This window comes from Salvelinus sp. IW2-2015, linkage group LG33, assembly GCF_002910315.2.
Source record: "Salvelinus sp. IW2-2015 linkage group LG33, ASM291031v2, whole genome shotgun sequence".
In the NCBI taxonomy this organism is placed as follows: Eukaryota; Metazoa; Chordata; class Actinopteri; order Salmoniformes; family Salmonidae; genus Salvelinus; species Salvelinus sp. IW2-2015.
In genome coordinates, this window is record NC_036872.1 from 30,864,668 (window position 1) to 30,871,617 (window position 6,950).

The window sequence follows — 6,950 nt, forward strand, 5'->3', positions numbered from 1 at the left end:
TGGTTAGGGTAGCGTATTGTGGTTAGGGTAGCGATTGTGGTTAGGGTAGTGTATGTGGTTGTAGGTTGTATTGTGGTTAGGGTAGCGTATTGTGGTTAGGGTAGGTATTGTGGTTAGGGTAGCGTATTGTGGTTAGGGTAGCGTATTGTGGTTAGGGTAGCGTATTGTGGTTAGGTAGGCTATTGTGGTTAGGTAGCGTATGTATTGTGGTTAGGGTAGCGTATTGTGGTTAGGGTAGTGTATTGTTGTAGTGACCTGGTTGCAGTAGTTTTTGACCAAGATGAAGACAAAGCCTCGGTCCATTAGAGACAGCAGGTCATACAGGAAGAAGGCCAGGCTGATGTTCACCTTCTCTGCCTGCTCCAACTCCTAACAACAACAAAAACAAACAAAAACATTGGATTTCAGTTAAAAACAGCCAATGGTCTCCTTAGAGACATCAGGATAAAAAATAAAAAGGAAACTGCATTAAGTGATGATTTGATAGATTGAGTCTCTGAAAAAGTGTTTGTAAGTTTACTAAAGGCTCATAATGACATCATTACTAACCTTCTGCTGTTTGACCAGGATGGTCCCTATCTCAGCAGTAACCACGGAGACGATGGTTGTGACATCATCTTTGAAGCGGTCTGAGAAGCGGCTCCTGCGAGGGACGTCTTGCTTCTCCAGCTGAGACACATGCTGGGCCATGCTCTTCACCTGGACACACACAACTCCATTAAGCTAAAAATGCTAGAGCTTCTTTGCCATTAAAGTAAATAGACAGTGTAGAAAACATTAAGAACAGCTGCTCTTTCCAAGACAGACTGACCAGGTGAATCCAGGTGAAAGCTATGATCCTTTATTGAAGTCACTTGTTAAATCCACTTCAAATCAGTGTAAATGAAGGGGAGGAGACAGGTTAAAGAAATATTTTGAGACATTGATTGTGTATGTGTTCCATTCAGAGGGTGAATGGACAAGACAAAAGATTTAAGTGCCTTTGAACGGGGTATGGTAGTAGGTGCCAGGCGCACCGGTTTGAGTGTGTCAAGAACTGCAACACTGCTGGGTTTTTCGCACTCAACCGTTTTCTGTGTGTATCAAGAATGGTCCTCCACCCAAAGGACATCCAGCCAACGGGAGGCCAGTGGTTGAAAAACAGGTAATTGATGAAAGATGACAAAAGAGGCTGACATGAATTGTGCAGAGCCGCAGGCAGGCTACAGTTAGTCAACTGACAGTCCAGTACAACATTGGTTGAATGCACAACTTGTCATACCTTGACGGGAATGGGGTATGGAGGCTGCGTTCCACATCTTTCAGCAGAAAGCCAAGAAAATGCGGTTGCAGTGGGCTAAGAAACGAAAACACTGGACATTGGAGAATTAGAAAAACACTGCTGGATCCGATGAATCCCGGTTCCTGCTGCTTCACGCCGATGGGAGGACTAGGGTATGGAGAAAACCACGAGTACATGCATCCATCATGCCTCGTGTCAACATTACAAGCTGGTGGTGGTGTGAGGTGTGTTTTCATGGCACACATTGGGCCCCTTGATAAAAGTGGAGCAACGTTTGAATGCCACAGGACATCTGAACATCATCGCCAATCAGGTGCATCCCTTCATGACAGCAGTGTGTCCATCTGCAAATACATTTTTTCAGTAATATAAATGCCCCATGCCACAAGGCTAGGATTKTCCAGGAATGGTTCCACGAACATGACAGTGAATTCAGCTTACTGCAGTGGCCTGACCAGTCACCAGATCTCAATCCAATTACGCATCTGTGGGATGAGATGGAACAAGTCATTTCAGAGTAGAGATCCACTACCAGCCAACTTGACACTACTGTGGGAAGCATTGGAGTCAACATGGGCCAGCATCCCTGTGGAACGCATTCGACACCTTGCAGAGTCCATGCCCCCGAGGAATTGAGGCTGTTCTGAGGGCAAAAGGGGATGCAACTCAATATTAGGAAGGCTTGCTAATGTTTGTACATTCAGAGTATATTGAACACACTCACCAGCAGTTCAAAGAAGAACCAGGCATATTTATATGCGTTCTCTCTGCAGACTCCTGTGCTGACCACAATCTGTAGAGCTAACTCCTCATGGAACTGCTGTCAGAGGAGAAACAGAGCATTGGGTTACTACCACCACTAAACAGTAGTGTCTGGTAACCTACATGTAGAATACAGTGTACTGCTTCAAAGGATCACATCAATCCTGGACTATCTCAGTGTTATAACGGAAGACTTCTTAAAAGAAAAGTACAACTTATACGTTAGAGAGAAAGAGAGATTAGAGAGAGGGAGAGACACTCAGACAGGCCAACAGATTTATTTACTGACTGAATGACGGACTGACTGCTGGTGCCACAGTCCTCAGTTCAACACAAACCAGAGCTAGCCAAATGCACTGTGACCCCAGCCAGTGAAATCAGATACAGCATTTCAAAGGGAAGGGTCTGGTCTTATTTGAACATGGCAAACACAAGAACAGCACCTCAAAACAGAGTGATTTTGAAATGCACAGACACACACACACACACACACTCATAGTGTTTAATCTCTGTAAAATCTTTGTGACTGTGTAGACCCACAGTTCAATACCATGTTCAGGTTCTATTTCACATACTCATGTGGTTCGCTCTGACAGCAAAGAAATCCACATCACATTATCTGTTACAGATTTAAGATTTTACTGGCTGCCATGTAACATCCTACTGCGACGTATATAGAACATTCTACTCAGAATGCAAATGAGGATGTTATTGTCAGTGTTTGGCCAGTATGGGGCGGCAGGTAGCCTAGTGGTTCCAGCGTTGGGCCAGTAACCGAAAGGTTGCTAGATCGAATCCCTGAGCTGACAAGGTAAAAATCTGTCATTCCGCCCCTGAACAAGGCAGTTAACCCACTGTTCCTAGGCCGTCATTGTAAATAAGAATTTGTTCTTAACGGACTTGCCTAGTTAAAGAAAATATGGAAGTCTACATGCTACAGTATGTGATCTGCTCAGTGCCACATTGCCCTCTGCTGGTGACTGTTGGCATCACAGAGGTGAATAAAGACATTTATTCCCGGGATCTTTCTGGTAAAAGTTACTTTTCTGTTGGAGGGCCGGGTCCCGCCCGTAGAGCTCTGAGGGTGGCTGCTCACATCCACATAGGTCGACATACGACTGCCTGGGTTGTTCTGGCCCTGAGGGAGAGGACAGCAACAACAAGGTGGTCATGAAGAATCTGACTCGACTATCTGGACTATTGTAGCTTCAGACACACAGAGATAAACAGATGTGGTGTGTGGGTCCCATAATGGCACTCTGTTTCCTAAATAGTGCACTACCTTTGACCATGGTCCATTGGGTGCCATTTGCAATTCAGACATGCTTTTAGTTGGCCAAAACCAATGAGTCTACACTACAGCCATAGACCCAGAGGATATCAAGAAAAGCCTTGAAGGTACTGATGTGTTGTAAACCAACCAAACAGTCAGAGGCTATGCTAGAGGATGTAGCTACAGTAGCAACATGTGTTTGTGGCAGGCTCATGACAGAGGATGTTCATTGACTCTGTGTTTGTGGCAGGCTCATGACAGAGGATGTTCATTGACTCTGTGTTTGTGGCCTAATGGTACTCATCTATAGAGACCAGTCAGCAGTATCGCCGCTGGACAAGAATTAGACACATGGTACACCCTGCATAATTCACAGTCACTGATGATTTTGATACGACCTTAGAGTCTCTGAAAAAGGTTAGTCGTTGTACTACAAAGGCTCATAATGACAGTCATTACTAACAGCCTTCTGGCTGTTTGACCGGATGGCTTCCCCTATCTCCAGGCAGTAACCACGGAGACCGATGGTTGTGACATCATCTTTGAAGCGGTTGAGAAGGGGCTCCCCTGCGAAGGGACGTCTTGCTTCTCCAGCTGAGACAAGTGAGTCGCTACTTCACCTGGCACATAGCATACTCATTATGGCTAACAGTGTAAGTTCTGCCATATAGGACAACCGTTGAAAAATAAGTTGTATCACAAAAATGTTAAAGAGTGGAGTGTCTCCCGCTGGGGAGAAAATAAATGTGTTGAGGTGCTTGATTTATTGATTGGTTTAGATGGCAACAGACTGCATTATTTTCTTAATATTCTCTCTCTGCAGAACATTCCCCCTCTGCTCTGCAGAACAATTCCCCTCCTCTCTGCTCCCAGACATTCCCCTCTCTCCAGACTTCTCTCGCAGAAGAACTCCCCCTCTGCTCGCAGAACATTCCCCCTCTCTCTGCAGAAATTCCCCTCCTCTCTGCAGAACATTCCCCTCTCTCTGCAGGAACACTTCCGCCTCTCTCTGCAGGGCATTCCCCTCTCTCGCAGAAACCTTCCCCTCTCTCTTGCAGAACATTCCCCCTCTCTCTGCGAGAACATTCCCCCTCTTCTCTGCAGAACATTTCCCCCTCTCTCTGCAGAACATTCCCCTCTCTCTGCAAGACACATCCTCCCTCTCTCTGCAGAGACATTCCCCCTCTCTTCGCAGAACGTTCCCGCCTTCTCTGCAGACACCATTCTCCCTCAGGTGCTAATTGTCAATCTCTCTCTCTGAGAGGATTACCCCTCAGGTTCTGCCGTCAAGTGGATGGAGAGTCACAGAGTTTTCAACCTGGGATCAGGCTGTGTCCTCAGTACACACACAGGTAAGCTCTCTCTCTCAACACATCACCACCCAACACACACCACACACACACACCACACAACACACACAGCCACACACACACACCACACAAGCACACACACGGACACACAACCACACACACACCCACTTATGTAGTATTCTATTTACCTCTTCCCCTCCCCAGGTTTCACAACCAACTTGGAGCGTTTCTTCACATTGTGCCATGCCCTGGAGGGCGGATGTGCCGGTTTCCGCTCGGTTGGGGTTCGGGAAGTAGAAGATTCGCGGGAACAGCTGGACACGAGCTGAAGCGGAGCATCATCTTCCCTGTCGTCCCTCGCAGACTGGACCTCTGGTCCTCTACCTGCACCTGGTCTTTAGGATAAACTGGTTTACCCTTCATGCGCCATGGTCATTCGGCTGGACAACAGGACCTAGGGCGATGTCACAGGGCTTTTCAACAGACGGGTACCTATAGGGACATTCACCAGGGCTTTCAGACAGACGGGTACCGTATAGGCGACATTCACGCCAGGCTTTCAGACAGTCGGTACCTATAGGGACATGTCACCAGGCTTCAGACAGCGGGTACCTATAGGGACATTCACCATGGGCTTATCAGACAGACGGGTAGACCTATTAGGGACCTGTTCACCAGGCTTTCAGACGACTGGTACCTATAGGACATGTTACCAGGCTTTCGACAGACGGGGCTACCTATCAGGACATTCACCAGGGCTTCAGAGACGGTATCATATATGGGCAATGTCACCAGGGCCTTTCAGACAGACGGGTACCTATAGGTCAGTCACCAGGGCTTTCAGACAGACGGGTACTCTATAAGGACATCGTCACCCAGGGCTTTAGACAGCCGGGTACCTATAGGGCATGTCCAGGGCTTTCAAGGACAGACGGGTACGTGTGAGAGGTATACTGATATGTCTTGAGACGTGTTTTGTTCGTAGACCTAACTGTGTGTGTGTTTTAATTTCCTAGCCAACCGGCCCAGATAGCGTTAGTCAGTGGTGTCAATATCGTCAAACAGTCCTCCACAACGAGCCCAGGCGCTGGGCCAGGGCCAGCAGGGCAAGGAACGGTCCTCCTAGCACAGTTACCGTGTAACTTGGGTGTTCCGTCTGCCCTACTCCAATGAGCTCCTCAACACAGGTAGGCAGGAACAACCGGACGACATTGGTCATGGTGATGTGCGTGTATGGACAGTCTAACTTGTGAAGGAATGGACAGTAGTCGTATTTGCGCTACAGCGAATGTGTCCTAGCCTGAAACACTGTAACTGTAGTAATGTGCATGAAACAGAGTCAGTTGAATGAAGGGGGACTGTGTTACATTACAATCATACAATGCTATAGTAGTGGCAGATCTGTTGTGCAACTAATGTCGTAAAGGTTAGATCACTGCAGTGATCAAGGTTTCCTCAGAAGAGGACGTCGTGCTCTCTCCAAGTTTGGTTTGGTGCGTCCTGTGAATAAACGACTAGCCAAATAGTGTGGATGGGTTCAGATGATAAGCATGTGCATAAGTTTGGTTGCTTATAACGTTTATGTCATAGGCCTTCCTTGCAGTATTTACGGTGAGTGGTGGCGTTCAGGTAGGATCATCCAGATGGTTTTCCCCAGTGTGTGTCCAGGTCCGCGGGGGTGTGGTACTTCCACTGAGGGCCGCTACAGTACTATGGGGCGGGCCCTCCAGCCCACCACAGTAGGAACCATGCTTACGTGGCAGTCCAGGAATCCGCAGCAGCAGCATCCCCTGATATCCTGCCGCGACACAGTGCAGAGACACAGGAAGATCAATAACATCCTGTCAGCTAAGGTACTGCTACCACATCAGAGTCGTGGTTGAGTGCGGTACACTGGATGTTCAATCCCCGAGTCCACCCTTCTCACACTTGTGTCTCTCTCTTAAAGACATGGATTTGCTAGGCTATGTAACCCAATTAGACTTCCAGTCATTGGCGTTAAAGCTAGTCTAGTAAGTGCGGCTTAATTCCGTTCTAGCAACTTCCTGTCAAACCTGCAGCACAGACATACAATGAAATCACACAAGTTCATTCTGACTCATGGCAAGGGAAGTAGATAAACGGCTTCATGCCAACATCCAAAGTATCCCTTTAATCTGTGAATCTCGTACTATTCTTTAAAAAGGTGGGGAAAGGTACTGCGTAACACTTAAACACAAAGAGTCAATGAAGATCTGTACATGAGCCTGCAAACACGATGTCAATGCACATCTCCATGAGCCTGCCACAAACACAGGTCAAATGAACATCTGTCCATGAGCTG

At 47.3% G+C, this 6,950-nt stretch overlaps 1 pseudogene; it reads right to left on the minus strand.

The window, feature by feature from the left end:
- Window positions 1–6,950, minus strand: part of LOC111957567 (dedicator of cytokinesis protein 8-like) — a 106,652-nt pseudogene that overhangs the window by 35,696 nt on the left and 64,006 nt on the right.